The following is a 23,204-nucleotide window of genomic DNA, read 5'->3' as shown; positions in this document are numbered from 1 at the left end:
TCCCAGGTGATATGAGCAGTTACCCCTGGCAGCACCAGGGCTCTCAGACTTGGAAGCAGCTCTGGAGCAGTAGAGAAAAACACAGCGTTAGTGGCGCTTTCCATGGAAATGGCAGCTTCAGTCCCAAAGAGCAGCTCCAGCCTTCAGCATGGCCCTGCCCAGATGTGTTTCCCAGACCGCGTGCTACTTGGCATTTTGTACTCATCTCTGGTTTGTTTTTCTTTTTCACTGCTGCCTTTATGGCCTTTGAGATCGGGTCCAACTGTACCTGTCCACTACAAAACCAGATCCCTGAGCGCCTCCGTGCCACGTACCTTTGCTCCATCACAAGCAGAAGTCGTCCTGTTGAGATCAGGGGTGAGCAGGGGTGCTGCTCTGGTGCTCCAGAGTGTCTGCTGACCTCCTGGGAATATGCAAACTGGAGACTTTGCCCTTCCCAAAGTCCTCCCTCTCCATCCCACGGCACGTGCCACTTCTCATAGCAGATGCCACGTAGTACGTCTCTCTTCCGAAACAGCTGCCAAGATCTCACAGGGAAACCTTGATACCAGATAGGAAAATTTAGGGAAAAACTACCTTGGAATGATCTCTTTGACTGCATTTCCATCATCCTCCCTCACCAGCTGCAACGCAAAGGAGGGGAGATGTAATAAACCATTTAAAAAGTCATATTTCAAGTTAACTAACATTTTCTGACACTCTGGAACAGCCTGTGCTGGGCTGAGCTGGAGTCTTGGAAGAAAAGTGAAGGGTTGTTCTTGCTTGGTCTGAACCGGTTTGTTGAGTCATCCTCTTCGTTAATACCTGGCACTGGCACAGCACGTGGTCCGGCTGGCGGGGGAAAAACTCACTCAGGGAAAATTCAAGGCATTCTTGCTCCTCTGAATGGGGGAGCAGACAAAGCCTTCTCGTTTCGCAGGCAGGGGAAAAGAGCGAGGAAGAGGCAGGTGAGGAAGGGGTGAGCGATGGTGGGATGGCCGGGAGAAGAGGTGGATTTGGGATGCCTGCTCAGGGCGTGCTGCTCGCTCAGCCCCAGCCAGCTGGGGTGCATTTTTGCGATGCTTGAGCCGTGTCAGGAAGAGGCAATCCCCGTGCTGGAGGGGTGAGCGCCTTGTTGGGCCAAGAGGAGACAGAACACGGGGCTTGGTGGGATGGAAAGAGCAGGGTTTTGGGAAGGGACATTGGAGAAAACCTGGTTGGTGGTGCAGCAAGCAGGGAGAAGCTGGGATGAGAAGAACGTGCCCAAGGCATCAGAGATGGGCAGGGAGCCCTTTCTAGCTGCTCCCAGCTGCCCCAAGAAAAGGTGGTTGGAGAGGAGCAGGTTGTGAAGGACCCATACCCGCCGTCGTGCAGCACAGCCATGCAGATCCAGCTCTGGCACCAAAAGAGGTCTCAGCAGGTCAGAGCTGTGATGAAACACGCGGCGTGGCATCAGGCAGGCCAGCCTCCTCCTCCTCACCTCCTCTCCTGTCATCAGAGGGTGGCAGGCAGGTAAACACCTCCTGCTCTGCTGGCTGACTCCTAGGGCTCCATTAGGAAGGCAAAACTGGTTCAATTAGAGATGCCTTCAAGGTGGCCGTCAAGCCAGATGCTGGTGGATCCCCAGGGAAGATTTATTAGCTTGCATTACAGAGCATCACAAGCAACTATTAGCCAAATGTGATCTAATAAGCAAATAAATAATGTGCAAATCAACTGCGGCGCTGACAAGTTCCTGCATTTACCCACTGCCCTGGAGCTGCTCAGGGCACTGAGGTTGGGTAATTTCTCTTGCCTCAAATTCAAACCAGTGTTGCTATATGAGGAGTAAATCTGCAAAAGCTGTGGGAGGAAGGGGAACAGCTCTGTGAGCAGAGCGTCACGCCAGAGGTTCTCCTGGTCAGCCCGCGCTGCTGCCCCTCGGCCCCTCGTCCCCCTGGATAGATGCTGATGATGATCTCTTGTCCTCTGCTCCAGCTTTTCCCCTTCAGAATGACTGTAGCCCATGGGATGAACACAGCAAACCATGGGTGAACTTCAGAGAGGCGGGGACTGCATAAATTAGCCCTTAAAAATCCCTGTACCTTATGCTATCTTTACATCTATATTGTCTCTCTCATCTCGATGTCGCTGACTACCTGAGTCTACGACTCAACGACTTCTAAACCAGGTTGGAGACAGAGTGAATCGCAGAAGTCATTTTGCATTGGCTTGCTCCTTGCATATTACTCACCTTAAATCCTTAATCATCTTTAAGCAAGGTTTCCACATTTAAAAGGGCTGATCTTCTTTTCTTATCCCAGTTTGCTTCCCAGGTAACCCTTCCCCAGGTGCCTCTGTTGTGAAATGAGGCTGTTGTGTTCACAACAGTCTTTGGATTTAACAACTGGGAGGAAAAAGAAACTACAAAGTGAAAACTGTTCACGTGGAAAATGGAAAGTCATTTCCAAGGCAATTCAGAACAGTGTGGTGGGAAGAGAAGCAGCACAGGAAGGACAGCGATCTCTTGGAGTGAGTCCAGAGGAGGCCACAGAGATGATCCGAGGACTGGAGAACCTCTGCTATGAGGCCAGGCTGAGAGAGTTGGGGTTGTTCAGCCTAGAAAAGAGAAAGCTCCAGGGAGACCTTAGAGCAGCTTCCAGTGCTGAAAGAGAAAGAGGAGCCAACCATTGCTCCTACCTATCAGCATCAGGAGGGCAAGGTGTAACGTTGCCTTAACAAAAGAAGGGAGATGCTCCTCAACTCACCATTAAAACCTAAGCTCTATAGAATATCAATAAAAACCACATAAAAGGATTAAAAATGGACAAGGAAGTGGTTGTCCACCAAAACGCCTCCATGAAGCGGCCTCTCACCATGCCAGGCACTGAGCCAGCTCACCCAAACCAGCAGGAGGATTATTGAGTAGGAGCTTAAAAATAATACAAATATAAAGAAAACAATGGATTGAAGGGGGGAGTTCTCATCCATCCAGATTCCACACCATACAGTGACTGGCTGAGCCTTAAATGAATCATAGAATCATAGAATCACTAGGTTGGAAGAGACCCACCGGATCATAGAGTCCAACCATTCCTATCAAACACTAACCCATGTCCCTCAGCACCTCATCCACCCGTGCCTTAAACCCCTCCAGGGAAGGTGACTCAACCCCCTCCCTGGGCAGCCTCTGCCAGTGCCCAATGACCCTTTCTGTGAAGAATTTTTTCCTAATGTCCAGCCTAAACCTCCCCTGGTGGAGCTTGAGGCCATTCCCTCTCGTCCTGTCCCTTGGGAGAAGGACTGAAATGTCCAGCATCGCCCTATGGCAGCCCCAAAAAGACAAACCCAGTGGTCTCAGAGCATCTTCCCAGCACTCCTGCCCCAGTCATAACAACCTCTCTGTCAAGACGTTGCCAGTTCCAAAATGCAGGGTTGGCTGCTCAGGCTGTAATTAATCTGTAATTAATCTCCCTGTTATTGACTGGCCGTCCCCAAGACGGCACGCCAAGATGCAGCGGGGAGATGTTTCTGCAGAGCAATCAAAGCCATCCTGCTGTCCCTGTGCAGACCTGAGGGCTCCATGGTCATCTTAGAAACACAGAAAGAATCACAGAATGGTTTGGGTTATAAGGGATCATAAAGCCCATCCAGTCCCACCCCTGACATGGGGACACCTCCCACTGGATCAGGGGCTCCAAGCCCCATCCAACCTTTTTGCGCAGCTAAAGGTGAGTTGCCACTGCACTTTACAGCGAGGAGTGACACAGAGCTGGTTCCTCTGGTTAATTAAATGGCTGCTTCCCTAGGCTTTCTCTGAAGTCAAAATTGCAGCTTGGTGCCTTGCAAGGCTCAGGTACCTCCAGCGCGAGTGGCTGACGGGCTGTGGTTGCGTCTGCCAGGATTGCCCTAGTTTCAGCCCTTCCCAGTGTCCCTGGCTGCCCATGCTGCCCCTTGGCTTTTGGGGCAATTTGTCCTCAAAACAGGGATAAGGAGCTTCTGATGCATCCGCATCCCCATCCTCACCCAGACTCCTTTCCATGTGGGCAAGGGAGCCAAGAAGCTGGTGGCGGAGTGTGACCTGTTTGCATAGGAGGCTTTGGCTCTCTGGTTTTTAGACCGGGGTCAGCACGAAGCAGGTGTGAATTCTGCGAGTCGTGGCACAGGAACCCCTGCTGCCGCCACGAAAACCTGTGAAGGTAGCAGAGGACACCACTCCACTGGTGAGACCACTCCTCGAATCCTGTGTTCAGTTCTGGGCCCCTCACCAGAAGAAGGATGTTGAGGCTCTGGAGCGAGTCCAGAGAAGAGCAACGAAGCTGGTGAGGGGGCTGGAGAACAGGCCTTATGAGGAACAGCTGAGAGAGCTGGGGGTGTTTAGCCTGGAGAAGAGGAGGCTGAGGGGTGACCTCATTGCTCTCTACAACTACCTGAAAGGAGGTTGTGGAGAGGAGGGAGCTGGGCTCTTCTCCCAAGGGACAGGGGACAGGACGAGAGGGAATGGCCTCAAGCTCCACCAGGGGAGGTTCAGGCTGGACATTAGGAAAAATTTTTTCACAGAAAGGGTCATTGGTCCCTGGCAGAGGCTGCCCAGGGAGGGGGTTGAGTCCCCTTCCCTGGAGGGGTTTAAGGCACAGGTGGACAAGGTGCTGAGGGACATGGGTTAGTGTTTGATAGGAATGGTTGGACTCGATGATCCGGTGGGTCTTTTCCAACCTAGTGATTCTATGATTCTATGATTCTAAGTGGTGGAGCCATGGAAGGAGATGAGCCAGTGCTGGGAGAAACTCTCTCCCTCTTGCCCCTGGGTGGCTTAATTATAACCTCACTTTAGTAGCTCTGGGGCCCTTTGATGTGGGGAGTGCCCCAGACCTCACGCAGGGATCTCGGAGAGGAGATGGCTCCACGTCAGCCAGCCGTCTAGACTCCTTGCGCGGAGAGGGACCGGCTGGGAGGGTGTGATTCAGCCCCGCTCACAGCTGCTGGCTGCATCCCACCCAAGGTGACTCTTCATAAATTAAGTGGCGATGGAATTGCAGCCCTGAACGGAAGCCACGGGGCTGCGGGACAAACCTGTCTGTGTCCCGAGCTGCTCCACGCAGGCAGGGCTGGTGGGTTGCTCTGCATCCCATGGCTGCTCCTGCTCCATGAATGCTTCAGTGGGCTCCGAAATCCACTGCAAGGGCCGTTTTCCCTGTATCTCTTTGTATTGTAGGCAGTGGCAGCATCCCACTATTTTCTAAGGTGGGATTTGTCCCTCAGTCACAGCCTTGGAGCTCTGCCGGCACCGCCTTGGGCGTTCCTCTGCCCTGCTGGTCAGGGACAAACCATACCTGGGTTCTGCAAAATTTGGGGAGAAACCAAGAGTTAATTAGACCATGGGTGTCACCAGAATAGTTAATGGCAGGCGGTCAGGCTAATTAAAGTCCATTCAGGGGATGGAGCTGCCTTTCCCACGGCAGGAGGTCTCAGCTTCACGTGCTCAGATGAAGTTGAGGAGGAAGATGTGGCCATGGATATGAGGACGCTGCTCGTTAGGCACCTTTGGAGGAGGAACCATTATGTGTTCAAGTGATTGGGAATAAGGACCATTTCCCAGCTCACGCTGGGGAACTGTGAGCATCGGTGGTCCGTAAGGACATCAGCCACGTGGCCAGTGGATTTCCTCTGGCAGTGAGCAGGGAGGAGCCCTGTCAATACCAGCAAGGGTTTCCAACGCAGGGATGCGATGGCAAATACAAAGTAAATGTATAAGCTCAGTTCTGGCTGAGGTCCCTCTCAGGGGATGCATTTTCTCTGTGTGCTGCAGTGGCCCCGGCATGCAGCAGCCTTGCAAGGTCTCCTACAACCTGAGAGAGTGATCTCACACCTTTGGATACCACCTTTTTAACTCTCCCAGCTCCCTAGTCTCTGGTTTGGGGCACCTCTACTGGTGTTTGGCTGCCAGGGTGTCTCTGGGATGGGGATGTCCCACGTAAATTCCCTGCTCATCTGGGTCCTGCTCTCCTTAACATTTGGGATCCAGCACCCCATCACGTTCCCGGAGGGCCGGAGCAGAGCTTGCAGAGGGCGCAGGGCTACTGAGGCTTAGTTGTTCTCTTAGTGTTCTCCAGGCTCCCTGGATGAGTGTCTGGGAGCTTCTTCCAGATGGTCCTGATGTGGAGAGCTGGTGTGGGGGTCAGCTGCAAACATCACTGACTCCAGGCTAGGTTTCCTGGAGATAGGATCCCTGTGAAGATGTGGGTGCTGGTCTCTTCTCCCATGTAACAAGTGGTGGGACGAGTGGAAATGGCTTCAAGTTGCACCAGGGCAGGTTTAGGTTGGATATTGGGAAAAATTTCTGTGCTGAAAGAGTGGTGAAGCCCTAGCAGAGGCTGCCCAGGGCGGTGGTGGAGTCTCCTTCCCTGGAAGGGTTCAAAAAGTGTGCAGATATGGCACTTGGAGACATGTTTTAGCAGGCACGGTGGTGTCGGGCTGATGGTTGGACTGGATGATCTTGGAGGTCTTTTCAGCTGTAATGATTCTATGACTCTGTGACCCTAAATCCTGAAGAGAGGCAGAGCAGAGTCCCTCTACATGTGACTCCGGTGCTTGTTGGTGCCTTCCTCACTTGGCTTGGTGCTTTTCCCACTTTTGATCTTAAGAGACAAATAGCAAAACCTGAGAAGCAAATGACACCGTTCCCTCCCAGCCCTTCCCCACCATCTGCATCACGGGGACAGCACGTAACTCGCTCCCCTCCAGGTCCTGCACCCGTGGCCTTCAGGAAACTGCCACGGTTGGGGGTGAAGAGTGAGGTTGAGCAGAGATTTCCTCCAGAGGTCTTGGTGAGCTTTGGTTCTGATCTCCCTTGGTCACATGCCTTCTAGAGACCAGCCTTGCAGGAGACACTGATCCAGAGCAAACTCTGATTTTCCGTGATCACCAGGCTTTTCCTGGGGAAAGGGCTCCATTTTCCCCTCAGCCTGCCCTTGTTTTCTGTCTCCCACCAGTCGCCACTCCCCCAGTAAAGAACCACATGAAATTTATCTCACTATCTTTCATTAAAATAAACCAATTAAGCAACGCTCTGATCCAGGCCAGCTTGGGCAGCCCGCGTAGCCGTGTTTCCAAAGCGTGTTCTCGCCCTGCTTACCCTCACATCAAAGAGTGCCGGGGAGCAACCCCGTCCTTGGAGCGCTTCGGCAAAGTATGTCAAGAGATTGGGGAAACAGCTGATTTAATGCCGAGGAAATTAGTAACCAAATGAGTTCTTAGCCAAACGGCTCCTCTTCTTGATCTTGGGAAAAGTGGTGTTTAAATTCTCTATCTCATGGTTTTAGACTCAGGAAATGTGATTACACATCTGTCATTATTTTACTCTTCTGTGTTGATGGCTCATATTAAACAAACCACATTCCTGCATCGCTTAGTAATCTCTGCTGTTCCCTTTCCTCGCTGAGGAGACAAGTCCCAGCTTGACATCAATGTACCTGTTGATCAGAGCTCCACTGTTAACCAACTGGCAGAGCTGTGTAGACACCAGCTGTGGGGAGCGTCCGCACCACCAGCCTCTTTTCTCCAGCTTGCTGCAACTTTGCAGCCCCCTTTTCCCCTAACCATTGTTTGGCCAAGGAGCAGGAGGAGCTGGATGAGATCCACATCCCGCCGAGACCCATGTGTTTCTTGGAAAGGTGCTTGAGCCTTCCCCCACTTTCCACCGAGCAGGTAAGAACATGCGCTTTAGGGTTGGGCACCAGGCAAAAAAGGGTAGGTCCCTCCAAACGGAGCACAATTCCCAGGGATCTTCGTGCCTCATCAGCCTAGGAGGACGTGGAGAGCCCCACGGTCCTACCAGCTCCTGAGCGATGGGATCCCACAGGCTGTGCGGGAGGAACCTGCCTTGAAGCATCCCACCTCTGCAAGGACACTGAGCTTTTCTCTCGGTGGCTTTGTCTTCCAGCTCTGCTGAGATTCTCCTGAGCTTGCCATGGAGCTGCTGGAGGAACCTGACCTGTAGATGTTTCCAGCACCAGGTAGGAAAATAAGTTTCTTACGGTGTTGGGGTGCTGGAGGGAAAGAAAAGATGGTTCAGATGGTGACCTGGTTCTGGAGGGGCCATCTCAGCTGGCTCTCAGGCCGAGGAGCTGCAGTCCTGGTGAGCCGTGCTTGTCTGTGTGTTACTTGTGGGCAGCAGATGACTGTGAATGCTTTCCAGCTGCTGGTAACTCAGCAAAAAGATCTCAGAGCACTTGTGGTATTATCAAGCTTTGTCTTCTCCTGGGGAGGACACAGTTTGTGAAGCACTGGCAACCATGCTCCTTGGGGCTGACTTTTCCTTAATCACAGTGTTTTGGCACAAGAGCTGTGCTGGGAACAGCAAAGGACCCTAGGAAAGCTTGTGGAGCATGGTGCTGTCTTGGGAAAACCCCAGGCTCCGGCTGCAATGCCTTTTGGCTGGAACTGCTCAGTTTTCCATGGTTTTCTTTGCACGATCTCCAGCAGTTGCCTGTGCCAAGCCCCACATTTCTCCCATCCCGGCAGCTGCCAGAGGAGGAAGGGCTGGGGCAGAGGGGATGTTCTCCCCAGCCACAATTTCACCACATCTGCACTGGGACTGATTTCCGTGGGAGAAGCGAGGCTGGCACAGCATCACCCTCTTCTTGGTGAAGGACCTTGGAGATGAATCCCTCTGTTTTAAAATAACTCCTTTTGTTCTCTGCCATGTGAGATCCCAGAGTGTTTTTCTCCATCAACCCCTACTGGACAAGAAGGGAAGGTCCCAGTAAAGGGATATTGGAATGTAATGGTGAAGGGAGTGGGAGGGCAAGGCATGACATGGGCTTCTTGCTGCGAGAAGCTGGGTAGAGGGCCTGGGGTCTGCTGGAGGATTCCATCCCTTGGTGCCTGCAGAGGGTTGTGTCCTTGGGAGCCACCGGAGGACTGCTGTCCTTGGAAACCACTGGGGGATTGCCATCCCAGGCCACCTCCACTCCCACCTTTTTCACCAGGAGGAAGCTGGTTCCCTTGACACAGAATTCCAAGGGCTCACTCTTCCCCACCCACCCACCCAAGGGTGCTCTTGAGGAGCGGGTGCAGCACTCTGCCTTAATGTCGAGATGGGAGTGATGGCGCGTCCCTGGTGCTGGTTGCTGCCAACAGCTCCTGCTTGCACCATAACCCAGGAAATGAGCCGGGATTGTGGATTGCTGGACTTCTAAGCTGCCTGTAGCTTTTGTTTTTATATTTACGGCAACCATGGCTTGGATGTTCTTGGCAGGTGTTGCCTCTAGATTGCCCAAACCATCCTGACTCGGGGAGCTGATGCTCACGCTTCCTTCTGGCTACAGGTGTGGGCAGACCGAGTGTCTTGCTAACTGTGCCACTGTGGTTTCAGCCCCTCCTTGAAGGCCTGGTGGCATTGGGGGTCCTCCCGCTCCCCCCGAGCTTACCAGGATGTGGTTCTGGGACACCCCTTAGTGACTCAGCAATGGCAACCAGGGATGCCCATAGTGCAGACCTCTCCCACTCTCTGCTTCTGGCTACCCAGGAGCCAGTGCCACATTGCACTGAACCTGGGACAGCATGAGGTCTTCCTAGAGCTCTTGGACCATCTAGATATAGCCTGTGTGAGGAAGGTGCTATTTCTGCTGGATTGGTTTCACCCAGGGTCCCCACGGAGCCTCCTACACTCCCTGCATTGTGCTGGGTGCATTGTGTCACCCGGTTTGAGGAGGAGGTTTTAGGAGCACTTTATGGCTCTCTGATGACCTTTGCTTCTTTGAAAACATCTGCAAAGTCCGAGGCCAGCACCGATGCTGGCAAACTCCTCCAGACCTGGTGGAACACAGGGCAGCCTGGGAGGAATGCCCGTAGGATGGCTCTTTTTAAACAATTAAGAGCTTCTGCAGCTCATTTCCTTCCATGCCCTCACAGAGGAATTCAGTTTAATTAGCAGTCTTAGTGAATAATTAATTTTCTCCAATTTCTTTGATAGCTTCTTTAAAGTGCGAGGAGGGCCTGAGCTGCTCTGGTGAGGCACAAGCTGCTGCCAAGTGGCTCCTGCACCACCACAGCTCTGCCTGTGAGCTCTTGTCTGAAGACCCCCAGACCTGTTTGCTCCATGGTGGGTGGGGGAAACAGCCAAAAAATGGAGTGAGAAGGCACCAGTGGCACAGAGCTCTTTCCAAGTGGATTTTCATCCCTTGCATCCCATGAAGACCAATGCAGTGTAGAATCATAGAATGGTTTGGGTCGGAAGGGACCTCAAAACCCACCCAGTTCCAACTCCCTGCCATGAGCAGAGACACCTCCCACTGGATCTGGTTGCTCAAAGCCATTCAGCCTGCTGATGTCCTGGCAGAGCATGGACATGTGGCCCTAAATCCTGCTGCCCCTCTTGATCAGCCAGTCCATAGAGAGGGATTTGAGGTTCTTCAGCCACCAAAATGAGGTTTATTTTCATCTTTGCCTCTCTGCTTTTAATAACAGGAGGGTCTGATGTTGTTTAGGCCTGAGCAGGGAGACTTTAATTACTACTTCTGTGCAGAGAAGGATGTAAATACGGACTCGGGGAAACAGCGAGGGTTATTAAAGCGAAAAGGCTATAATTGCTCTGCCCCTCCCTCTCCATCAGATTTTCCTCTCGCTCTGGTTTGGACAGGACCGGCTGATCCTGTCAGGCTGTCTCTGGCCATGGGTTGCAGGGGAGGGGACAGAATCCACCCAAATTTGAGCTTTTAGCAGCCCAGCAGGGAGGGAATTGCTTTTAACCAGGCAGGAAAACCATAAGACCCAAGAGTTTTGGCACGACCACACGGAGATTTTGCAGTTTGAGGAGCAGGGCGAGCGTTTTGGGTGGGTTTTCCCTGGAGAGATCCTTCTGCAGTCAAAGAAACTCCCAGCCCAGCTGTAAACAGCTGCCTTTGGATGAAAACGGTCGGGTTTTTTTAACATCCTATCTTTGATTTCATTTAATAATGGATGAATTATCAGAACTATGTGCTGGCAGGGAGCCCGGGTTTTGTCAGGAGGCGAGAGACTTCTCTAACGCATTGGTTGAAAATATTTAGCAAAAAAAAAAAGAGAGAGAGAGAGAGCAAGAACAAATGAAACAAAAAGACAAGTACGTAAGTTTGTGCCAAAGCCTCCGGGAGTGGGGAAAAAACAACCCGACCACAAAACTTTTTTCTCTCTTGCTTTTTCTTCATGCCTGTGCAAGAGGTGGGACTTCTCTCACCCAACTCAGGCGTCTCGGGACAGAGTCACCTAAACTTGGTCCCTGTAGGTTAGAGGGGGGAGAGGGGAGTCCAGAGGAGGCCACGGAGATGATCCGAGGGCTGGAGCAGCTCTGCTATGAGGCCAGGCTGAGAGAGCTGGGGTTGTTCAGCCTGGAGAAGAGAAGGCTCCGGGGAGACCTTAGAGCAGCTTCCAGCACTGAAAGGGGCTCCAGGAAAGCTGGGGAGGGGCTCTTGGTCAGGGAGGGCAGGGATAAGATGAGGGGGAACGTTTTTCAGCTGCAAGAGGGGAAATTGAGATGAGATCTGAGGGATAAATGTTTTGCTGTGAGGGTGAGGAGGCCCTGGCCAAGGTTGCCCAGAGCAGGGGTGGCTGCCCCATCCCTGGAGGGGTTCAAGGCCAGGTTGGATGGGGCTTGGAGCCCCTGATCCAGTGGGAGGTGTCCCTGCCCAGGGCAGGGGTGGAACTGGATGATCTGTAAAGTCCCTTCCAACCCAGATCGTTCCATAATTCTATGAGAAGCCCTCTCTCCTCTGAAACCGCTGTCACGGCCCCTCAGAAATGGGGGTGCAGGGAGGTGATGCCACCGCAGCCTTGGCTGATGCTCTCGACTGCATCCAAACCTGCCCCCCTCTCCTTGCCACGCGCCCAAAGGGAGCGTCAGCGGCCTGGGGAGCAGGGACGGGTGGCCAAGGGGACCTTTGCTCCATGACCGCGGCCTGTGGAGTGAAGCAATCGTGTCCAGTCATCGAGCAGGAACGAGGCGAAGCTGGGGCGCAGGAGCCGGGGAGAAGGCCGTGCCTCCCCGCTGGCGTGCAGCGACACGCCGGGCCGGCGGCACCGGCACTGCCTCCCTGCTGGGTCCCTGCTCGGTCAGGCCGGCAGGGTTCCATCCATGCCTTCAAACCCATCCCTTTGGTCGTTGCGTTGGCTCTGGATGTGCTAGCCAGCTTCAGGTTTGGTGTTTGGGATCCCTGCCCCGATCGTCGTGTCTTCTTCTCTCACGGCTGTGGTGGCTGTTGCTTTGTGAGGTGGGGTTTCCTACCCGCAGGACTGCAGGATGGTCAGGTTGGAAGGCACCTCTGGAGCTCATCCAGTCCAACACCCCTCCTAAAGCAGGGTCACCTCCAGCAGGCTGCACAGGAGTGTGTCAAGGCAGGTTTGAACGTCTCCAGAGAAGGAGACTCCGCACCCTCCCTAGGCGTCCCGTTCCATTTCTCTGTCACCCTCACGGTTAAGGAGTTTTCCCCACATTCAGGTGGAACTCCCTCTGGTCCAGTTTGTGCCTGTTGCCCCTTGTTCTGTAGCTGGGCACCACTGAGAGGAGTCTGGACCCTTCTCCTGGTCCCTACCCTATAGATATTCATAAGCATTGGTGAGATCCCCTCTCGCCCTTCTCTTCTCCAGGCTGAACAGACCCAGGTCTCTCAGTCTTTCCTCGTAAGAGAGATATTCCAGCCCCCTCATCATCGTGGTGGCCTCTGCTGGACTCTCTCTGGTGCTTCCTTGTCTTTCTGGAGCTGGGGAGCCCAGAACTGGGCACAAGAATACAGATGGACCCTCCCTAGGGCAGAGCACAGGGGAAAAAGAACCTCCCTTGCCCTCCCTACTTGCCCTCCCCTTGCCCTCTCTACTGGCCACATTCTTCTCCATGAACTCCAGGACTGAGGGACATGGATTAGTGCTTGATAGTGATGGTTGGACTCGATGATCTGGTGGGTCTTTTCCAACCTGGTGATTGATTCTATGACACCATTGGCCTTCTTGGCCACAAGGGCACATTGCTGGCTCATGGTGAGCTTGTTGTCCACTAGGCTTTCCATATCCTTCTCCACAGAGCTGCTTTCCAGCAGGTCAGCTGCTACTGGTGGAGAGTTTATTCCTCCTGAGGTGCAGGACTCTACACTTGCCTTTCCTGAACTGCCCTTACCCTGCTCAGTAGGGTTATCAGGGTTCAATCCATCTCTTCAAACCATCCCTTTGGTCGTCATGTTAGCTCTGGATGCACTTGCTGGCTTTGGGGTTAATGTTTGTGATGCCTGTACTGGTGGTAACGTCTTCTTCCATGGTTTGGCTGCGTGGTGGAGAATTTCCCACCCGTCCCGCACTTGGCCAGTTTTAAGGTGAAAATAGAGAAACAAGAAATTGCATCCAAGGAATCGCTGCACGTGAGCTGCTTGTGCCTGGCAAGCCTGGCTTTGTTTTCCCCCCAAGAAAGCAATTTCTTTCCTAGAGGGAAAGGGCTGCTTGTGTGAGGTGGATCCCCATGGGGTGTTTGAGCCCTGATGGGTCGGGGTTTGGTGCTCGCAGCTGGGCCACGTGTCTGGGGCAAGAGATGTTCCTGCGCCAGATTTCAACCCACTCTTTGCAGTCTGACTCAGAGTGAGTCAGCCCTCTGGATTGCTCTCCCGCTGCCCTGAGCCAACCCAGCACATTTATTAGTTAATTAGTTTTCGCTTCCTCCTCCTCTCTTCCCTTCCCTGCGCATGGAGCCCTGTCCCCCTTCTCGCCTGCTCCTCTCAAAGCGGAGAGGCAAACCAAACCCCCATGCCCTGGGGACACTCTGAGTGGATGTTGGGGTTGTCGCGTGCAGGGACAGGAGTTGGACTCAAAGATCCTTGTGGGTCATTCCAAGATTCCATGAGTGCCACCAGCACCCCCTCCCAAAAACATCACCCCTGGGCTTGGCTTCTCACAGAGAAGACCCAGGACACCAGCTCTTGGTCTCCTGCTGATGCTGTGGGTGGCAGGCAGGACCCTTGCTGCTCCCAGTAGGAGCATCCAGGCTCTCTTTCCTGACAGAGACCCGTGTTTAGCCCTTCAAAGAACCCAAACAATGTGAGTTTTTAACTTGTTTTTCAGGCCATTGTTTCCTGGCCCTTCTCAGTACTTGCATTTTCCAGCAGACTGAGAAGCCGGCGTGCCCTGTGCCGCAGGAAGGGTGCAGGCTGTTATTTTGGCATCCCGATGAGTTATTAGCTGAGACGGACGTGTGTGAAGCATTGCAGGGGAGAGGAGGAATGCTCCGTGGCTTTGCACACAGCTTGTCCTCAGGGCTGGTTTCGCTCTTGCAGTAGCTAAAGGAGCTCCAGGAAAGATGGACAAGGGGGAATGGCTTTAAACTGGAGGTGGAAAGATTTAGATTAGACATTAGGAAGAAATTCTTCATGCTGATGGTGCTGAGGCCCTAGCCAAGGTTGCCCAGGGAAGCTGTGGCTGCCCCATCCCTGGAGGGGTTCAAGGCCAGCTTGGATGGGGCTTGGAGCCCCTGATCCAGTGGGAGGTGTCCCTGCCCATGGCAGGGGTGGGACTGGATGGGCTTTGAGGTCCCTTCCAACCCAAACTATTCTGTGATTCTACAACTTGCTCTGCTTTCGGGAATTTTGATCCCTGGAGAAGTGGCCAAGCAAGGCTGTCACCCACGTGCTGGGTGCTGCAGACAAGGCAGGTGCTTGGCTGAGCCCCGAGCATCATCCAGTCTCATCTTCCCAACAAAAGCCAGGATTTACCTAAAAACCTGATAAAACTCCCAAGATTTCAACTTCAACGTTGCTGTGGCTCCTGGAGGGAAGGGTTTGTCCCCAACAAGGAAGGGGATGGGGAGGGGGACAGGAATAGGGATAGGGGTGCAGATACGAGGTGATGGGGATGGTGATGGGAATGAAGATGTTGAAGGGGGTGGGATTAGGGATGATGATGGGGAGAGGAGATGATGGGAAAGGGGATGGGAATAGGAGACAACGGGGATAGGAAAGGATGGGAAAGGGGGTAAGGATGGAGATGGGGATCGAGGATGATGGGGACAGGAGATGACGAGCATGGGGGTAGGAGATGTTGGGGATAGGGATGGGGATGGATAGGGGCTGGGGATGAGGAAGGAGAAGCGGAAGGGGAAAGGGAGCACCCTCCTGCCCACAGTGTGCAGGCTGCCTGCAATCCTGCCAGCTCGCTGGCTCCTCCAGCTCAACTAATAAGCAGGTTAGCTGTGCCTTGGTTTCCCCGCCTGGGTGGGGAGGATTTTTTCCAGCACCAAGAGTTTGCAACAGAGGCATAAGAAAGCAGATAGGAACAAGGAGGTAATATTTATCCCCATGAACTAAGCAATGTCATTTCACTTGGAAAATGCATGCATTTTCCTGCTGTTTCAACCCTGCCCTTTGTTCTTCTTCATCTTGTTTCACACCACAGGAGGGAAGGAAAGACCTTCAGGAGCTGGGCAGATTTAATGGGATGTGTTAGGGCCGAGAGGTAATCGGGTCTCATCTCTGCTGGGAAAAAAAAATCTCTGTTTATTTGGTTCTGCTGATTAAAGTTTGATTATTTTCATAGAATCACAGAATGATTTGGGTTGGAAGGGATCTCAAAGCCCATCCAGTTCCACCCCTGCCATGGGCAGGGACACCTCCTGCTGGATCAGGGGCTCCAAGCCCCATCCAGCCTGGCCTTGAACCCCTCCAGGGATGGGGCAGCCACCCCTGCTCTGGGCAACCTGGGCCAGGAAAGCATTTCTTCCTAAAATCTCATCTCAATCTCCCCTCTTGCAGCTTAAAACGGTTCCCTCTCACCCTATCCCTGCCGTCCCTGATCCAGAGCCCCTCCCCAGCTTTCCTGGAGCCCCTTTCGGTGCTGGACTGTGCTCCCTGATAACTGATTTAATATCACGAATGCAAATGATTTATCAAAAGAACAGAGAAGAGTTTTTTAAGAAGTTCACATGTAGCCTGGGAGGCAAAGTGTTTATCGAGGTGTTTCTCTGAGGAGGGTCTGCTCAGTGTAAGGCAAAGCATTTGGGCAGAGGGAGGGGAAAAATGTGTCTTTGATTTTTTCCCCCGATAGCTTTCCCCTCCTGTGAAAGGTCTCTGAGCACCTGACAACATCGTGCAGCCAATTTTACAAGTGACTTACATTTTCCTGCTCTCCGGCTTTGCCAGCCTCTTGCTGGGAATTGCTCAGGCTGGGGAAAAATGTGGCCTTTGCTGGTTTTCCACGTTTCTTTGTGTACGTTCATGTGCTGGGAGATCTGATTGCAAAACCAGTCCCAGAGTCAGGGAGACAAAACTGGAGGTGTTCACACTGCACTCGGCATCGCCTCTTCTTTTGTGTATTTTGAGCCGTTTATGTGCTTTATCTTGCTTATCTTATTAAAGATGCCTCTGTAAGCCCTGAGCGAGACTTGCTGGGCAGCCAGCAGCATTAGCAGGGCTGCTGTGAACTATCTGCTCCTCCCAAATCAAAGGGAATGGCAGTGTGGGAGCTCAGCTTTGAGCATAACAAAGTAGCCTGTGCTACGAAGAAGCACCTCAGCTTTGCCTCCCAATGAATATAAGGCAGGTAAATGGCTGGGTGATGCTGAGCAGGGATTGTCACTGCTATGGCTTTTACTTGCTGGATCAGGGGCTCCAAGCCCCATCCAACCTGGCCTCAAACACCTCCAGGGATGGGGCAGCCACCCCTGCTCTGGGCAACCTGGGCCAGGGCCTCCCCACCCTCACAGCAAAATATTTCTTCCCAAGATCTCATCTCAATCTCCTCTTTTGCAGCTTAAAACTGTTCCCCCTCATCCTATCCCTGCCCTCCCTGATCCAGAGCCCCTCGCCAGCTTCCCTGGAGCCCCTTTCAGCACTGGAAGGTACTGGAAGCTGCTCTAAGGGCTCCCTGGAGCCTTCTCTTCTCCAGGCTGAGCAACCCCAACTCTCTCAGCCTGTCCTCACGGCAGAGGTGCTCCAGCCCTTGGATCACCTTCCTGGTCTCCTCTGGATACGTTCCAGCAGCTCCATGTCCTTCCTGTGCTGAGGGGTCCAGAGCTGGACGCAGGGCTCCAGGTGAGGTCTCACCCAAGCAGCTCCTGGAAATAGAAAATGAAAATAAATGACCCTGTGTTTCCTTCCCTTCCCCAAAAAACCACGTAGAGCATTTCTGAAGTCATCAGAGGACCATGGCTTGACCCTTTACTGGCTGTCCAGCTGCTCCCCAACCTTTCACAGAGAGGTGCAGGTATGAGACGCTTGGGTGCCACCAAACCTCCCCACTAACCCTGACCCAGGGAACAGGGACCACAGACACAGCTAAAGGGCAGCAGCAGCACAAGGGAGCCCTGGGCACAGCACCCACAGGGGATCAGATGCTCCTAGGAGCAGATCAGAGGGATGGAGCTGGCTGCTTGCTGGTGGAAAGTCCCAGCTCGCTCCTCACCGCCCAATCTTCTCACCTCGAGCTGTTTGCAGACTTCTTCTCCCTGATTAGCATAAGCAAAGCTAAGCTGGCTGGATGCTGTCTGCAAGCTCTTTCGCGATTGCACTAAGCTGCTGCTCCCGTTGGCATTTGAGGCTATTTTTAATGCTCTTTCCTACTCCGTTGTGCCACTTAAAGCCTTACCAGTAGTGGTGAGGCCAGCCTGGCACATCCTGGCTGCTTGTATGGACAGACAGACATGTCCTGGTGGCCTTTCACCAGCTGGGCAGCAGGAGCAGCATCACTGCAGGTGGGCTCAGCCCTGGCTTGAAACCTTCACCCAGTGCTGGGATAGCTGTGGAAACATTTCCTCCTAGGATCTCATCTCAATCTCCCCTCTTTCAGCTTCAAACCATTCCCTTAATCCTATCCCTGCACTCGCTGATACTGTGGCTGGAGTTGCTGTGGGAGGGATTACCTACTTTTAGCATCCCCAAACACCCACTTCTTTAGCTCATAGCAAAAAATATATATAATCCAAGCCCCAAAACACCACTGTACTTGGAAGCAAATGCAAAGGCATCAAAAAAATTGATCTGCAAAACATTCATAACCTGTTTGTACAACACAGAGATGCTTTCAGTTCTGGACCCCTCAGCACAAGAAGGACATGGAGCTGTAAAAGCAAGTCTGGAGGAGACCATGAAGGTGATCCGAGGGCTGGAGCAGCTCTGCTATGAGGCCAGGCTGAGAGACTTGGGGTTGTTCAGCCTGGAGAAGAGAAAGCTCTGGGAAGACCTCAAAGCAGCTTCCAGTGCTGAAAGGGGCTCCAGGAAAGGTGGGGAGGGGCTCTTGATCAGGGAGTGCAGGGAGAGGACAAAGGGGAATGGTTTTGAGCTGCAAGAGGGGAAATTGAGATGAAATCTTAGGAAGAAATCTTTTCCTGTGAGGGTGGGGAGGCCCTGGCCCAGGTTGCCCAGAGCAGGGGTGGCTGCCCCATCCCTGGAGGGGTTCAAGGCCAGGTTGGATGGGGCTTGGAGCCCCTGATCCTGTGGGAGGTGTCCCTGCCCATGGCAGAGGTTGGAACTGGATGGGCTTTAAGGTCCCTTCCAGCCCAAACCATTCTGTAATTCCATGAGTCCAGGAAAGACGCTATTAATTGCCAATTAGTTGTCAAGCAGGACTAATGGCACCTGGCACAGGTCAAGTGGATGCCTCCAGCCCTCTGCAACTGGAAAAACACCCCGTGCTGTGTAATTAAATCTCCTCCCGCTCACCCCACCCGGCTGGCCTGGGCACTGCTGCAGGAAGCTTCCCACGCCGGGACAGGGCAGCAGGGATGGGGTGGTATGGGGATGGAATGCTGCTGGTCCCAGTGGTGTGTTACCCCTTCTCGGTGTCACCGGGATGCCCCTGGGTGAATGGATCTCTCCATCGCTTGCGGAGAGTGAGCTGGTGTGGAGCAGCACAAGGTCTTTGATAGGAGAGGTCTGAGCAATCGCTGCAGAGGGTAATCGGGGTGTCGGATGGAGCGGGGCAGGAGGAGGCGCGGTGTCGGCTTAGGCTGGGTGTGAAGCCCAATGCAAAGGAGGGCAGGCTTGGTATTTTTTCACGCAACAGCTTAAGATCCAACCTTGTCATAAACTCAAGCAGAGGAATGTGATAAAGCAACTGATCCTGCTCCATGGGCAGGGCTGTTTGCTGAGCTCAGTGATGGGGAAATGGAAAAGACCTTTTCCACCTTGGAAACTGGCACGATTATACCAGTAAAATAGGGATTTCTACTTGGAAAAATATATTGTAAGCATTATTTTCTCTATTTTGTTTACGTGATTGCCTACTGGGATCACAGGCTGGACAGGTGCACATCTGCAGCAGCATCCTGTACCCCTAAAGAGTAAAAAAAGCCTCAGCCAAGGGATGTTCTTCTTCTTGGCCGTGCTGTAAGGAGGGGAAATTCTTCACCATGGGTGAGCGCTGGTCCCACCATGGGAGAGAATGTCCTGCCCCAGCTTCCTGCACTGGTACCAGCATGAAAAGGCTCTTCTTGAAACCTAAAAGCTGGCATGGGGGCTGTGGTGGAGCTGATGGAGCTCAGCTGCAACTGGGGATGCCCACAGCCTCCTGGCACCGTCCTGGCTGCTCGGGTGGGAGGGTGGATAGGGGAGACGGCGCAGCCTTCGCCCCAGGGACACCTGGCAGAGCCACCAGCCACTGGCACAGCCCGGAGGGAGGCAGGCACGGGGGTACCAGCTCCTCCAGGGGCTGCTGCTGCTGCTCTTTCCTCACGGAGCACATCATCTGGGGCTTTCTGACATATCATTTTTATTTAGGGGGAATTTTTGGTTTGTGGGTGATCAGCCAGAGCAGCTGGTGTTGGTGTCACCCTTGTGAGGTCCCCCAGGCTCACCGGGGCTGCTCAGAGCCATCGTGCGCCGCTCTCATGGGACAAATCCTTCCCTTCTCAGAGGTAAATCACAGAAAAAGGTGGGGAAGGCAGAGCTGTGGAGGGGGGCTGTGCACTGGACAGCCATCCTACCCTACAGCCCTGGGGCCTGGACAAGGGATGAGGAGCCCAGCAGTGATGCTCAGGGGACCTGGACCCCTCTTTCAGCTGAAAACCATCCCCCTTCATCCTATCCCTGCCCTCCCTGATCTAGAGCCCCTCCCCAGCTTTCCTGGAGCCCTGTTCAGTGCTGGAAGGCTCCGATGTCCCAGTTGGTAATGCAAAGCCATCTGCCGATGGCTGGACCCGGGGCTTGCAGACATCCTTCTGCATCATCTCAGTAGATGTGAAGTGCTGGGTCAGCACAGAGCTCCCATCATTAATTAGGTGACATTAAGGCGATGCCGCACCTCTCTAATCACTGGTGACCTAAAAAGAGATGCTTTGCCAGCCACAAGCGTGTGCTGAAGGGTCTGTTTATGTCAGGGGAGTGGGACGCTCTGCCCTGCCAAACGCAATGTCAGGGGTGGTGTAAATCAGGAGACACTGTTGTAAGGGACTTAGTTAGCTGGGATCACCATGCAAAGCACCAAAACGAATGAGCCCCATCAGAACGAGGGGTCTGAGGCCTGTGACTGTGCAGGGAAGGGTGCAAAGTGGATGCCCTGCGCCAGAGACAAAGCGTGGCTGGAGATGAAGGAGGTGCCTGTGCCATCCGCTCTGGGCTTTGGAGCAGGATGGGGTGTGTGGGTCAGCCAGGATGGGGCTGCAGGACCCCCAGCCCCGCAGAGTGAGGTCACGCACCCACAACCCATGCAGGCTCGCAGCAGATTTTAGGAGTTTGTTTAGCTGTATTAGAAAAGCTCCCATGTTTCACAGGTACAAGCGCTGCTGGTGCAGGGGAGCAGCCAGGGTCCCAGCCAGGTCCCCACGGTGCCACTCACAACCCCAGGGATGCAAACAGCAGCTTTGCCACAGCCCGGGATGCGAAAGACAGTGGGAAATCAGCTTAATCCAGTTTTTCTCTTATTCTTTGACAAAATATATCTGCATTCCAGCGTGCTTTCCCCTGCCCAGCTCACTGGGTGCTTGGTGGCAGAAAACCCCTTCCTGCAGTCACTCCCCAAGGGTGTGAGGCTTTGAGGTCCCTTATGCCCGAAACCGTTCTATGATTTCTCCCCGTCACCGGCTTCTAGGCATTTATTTAAAGTATTTTTCTTAAACAAAAATCATGAGAAAGAAGTGCCCTGGGGCGCAGAGGCTCCCTGCACACCCTGGGACAGTGGGAGCTGCTGTAATCCCCATTCCTCCTCCAGCTCCTGGGATGGGTGGGAGTCAGGGCACTGCACTTCATGCCTCTACATTAACGGGTGTCAGCGTTCTCTAAACTTGTATTTCCCTAGATCATAAAAATTCAATGGAAGGGGGAAGGAAAAAAGAAATCACGTGAAAGGAGGGGAGTAGCCACAGCTGGTTTTGCTTTATTGTGCTCATGCAGCTCAAAACCAGCTTGAGGTGGCGAAGCGGAGAGCAGAACCGTGCTGGCTCCTACTGCTGCCACGGGCCGTTTGTGGTGGGAACCCCACCGTGTGCAGCACCCCCAAAGCTTCCCAGGGTTATTTGGGGTGTCAGGAAAATGTGAGGACGCAGGAGAGCAGATCAGGGTTCTGCTGATCAGGGCTTGCATCAATAAGACTCTGCCCAGGGGAACAGGTCCTGCAGAGTAAACGCAATGAAGGTGAGGGCTGCAGCAGCCACTGCTGGGGTGGGACCCTAAACAAGGGGTAGAGAAGCTGCTGGGGCAGAGAGGGGCTGTGGCATTTTTGGGGTGGTCCAGCTGGGTCCCCCAAAGCTGTGGTTGCTCTCTCCCACCCCGTACTGGTTCCTTAGGGAAGGGTGAGCCTGTTCTTTTTCTCCCTCTTTGCTATAAAATCATGGGATGGTTTGGGTTGGAAGAGAATTTGAAGCCCATCCAGTCCCACCCCTGCCATGGGCAGGGACACCTCCCACTGGATCAGGGGCTCCAAGCCCCATCCAACCTGGCCTTGAACATCTCCAGGGATGGGGCAGCCACCCCTGCTCTGGGCAACCTGGGCCAATGCCCAGAGGTATGAAAGCAGAGCCTGCACCGAGCACCCCGGTTTTCCCAAGCTCAAGGACAACCAGGGACCCTAGAGAGGGAGGGGAGTTTGCAGGGGTCTGAAAAGTGAGCAAACTTCCTCCTGGAGATGTAGAACCCAGGTTGGGGACAGCTTTTGGACCTCTCCTCCATGGGTGGGATGCCAGGGCAGCCACAGCACTCAACAGTGGGTGGCCTGGGTGCTGCCTCCCATCCATGTCAGCTGATGCTGGAGGAATCTGGGATGGAAACCATCTGGTCCTCCCTGAGCAGGCTCATCCCCGGCATATCTCCAAGCCTGATCCAGCCTTGGTGTCCCCTCATGCCATCGGGGTACCCTGCACACCCCAGACACGAAGGGACATGACCATTTTGGCACGGGGCCATGCCGCTGTATGACTCACCGTTTAAATATGTTTTCTTCTTTTTCCAATTAATTGGGAATTGAGTGTGCGAGCTGGCTGGGGAAACGCGGGATGGAGACTGCACAGCTGCTGCTGCTTCCCGGGGAAATGGCACGTCTGGGAAATGTTTCCACTGAGAATTCCCCTTAAACCCAAAACAAAACAGCGCGTTTCTCTGCTGCTGGTGCTGCAGGGAAGGGAGGGAGGGCAGCAAGTGTTGGAAATGATGCTCCCACCCAGGCACCCTCTGCCTTCAAGCACCTAGAAATGTGGCAACTGGGAACTGAAAGAGTGAGGTTGCCCCTGGAGCAGCATCGCAGCCACCTCGCTTGCCTCTGATGGGGTGGTGAGGCCCCTTCTTGCATCCCAAATGCTAGAGGAAGGGTATCCTGAGGGTTGCCCAGAGCAGAGGTTGCTGCCCTATCCCTGGAGGGGTTCAAGGCCAGGTTGGACGGGGCTTGGAGCCCCTGATCCAGTGGGAGGTGTCCCTGCCCATGGCAGTGGGGTGGAACTGGATGGGCTTTGAGGTCCCTTCCAACCCAAACCATTCTCTGATTCTATGCATGTGCACAAGCATTCCCTGCAAAAGGAGCGACCCAAACCACCAGCTTGGCAAACGTACTGAGATAGCGCCCTGCAGTTTTGTAGCCCCTCAGGTGCATGTGCTCACTTGTTGTAGATTTGCAAGAACTCTCTTGAGCCTCCAATATTAATTCACAGCTGAACGAGTAAATAAATAGCTATGTAAGTAAATAAATAGATAAATTAAGTGTTAGCTGCAACAGAGGTGAGAAATTCAGCAACCTGAAATTCAGGTTGCTGAGATAATCAGCACCCTGATCCAACTGGGAGGTGTCCCTGCCCATGGCAGGGGGTGGAACTGGATGGG

General features: G+C 53.5%; 1 protein-coding gene across 2 annotated transcripts in view; it reads left to right on the top strand.

Moving 5' to 3' along the window:
* Positions 1-7,189: 7,189 nt before the first annotated feature.
* The window catches only part of FRMD6 (FERM domain containing 6), a 48,976-nt gene continuing 32,961 nt past the window's right edge, over positions 7,190-23,204 (top strand). Inside the window, exons 1-2 of one of the 2 annotated variants that reach the window (XM_069856836.1) lie at positions 7,190-7,665; positions 7,901-7,973. The gene's annotated coding sequence lies outside the window, so the exon portion shown is untranslated. The remainder of the gene's footprint in view (positions 7,666-7,900; positions 7,974-23,204) is intronic. The other variant, XM_069856839.1, reaches the window with a different exon arrangement.

Source organism: Phaenicophaeus curvirostris, chromosome 5 (genome assembly GCF_032191515.1).
Source record: "Phaenicophaeus curvirostris isolate KB17595 chromosome 5, BPBGC_Pcur_1.0, whole genome shotgun sequence".
Classification (NCBI taxonomy): Eukaryota; Metazoa; Chordata; class Aves; order Cuculiformes; family Cuculidae; genus Phaenicophaeus; species Phaenicophaeus curvirostris.
The sequence above is the reverse complement of the archived record's forward strand: the minus strand, read 5'-3'. Positions and strand labels throughout refer to the sequence as shown.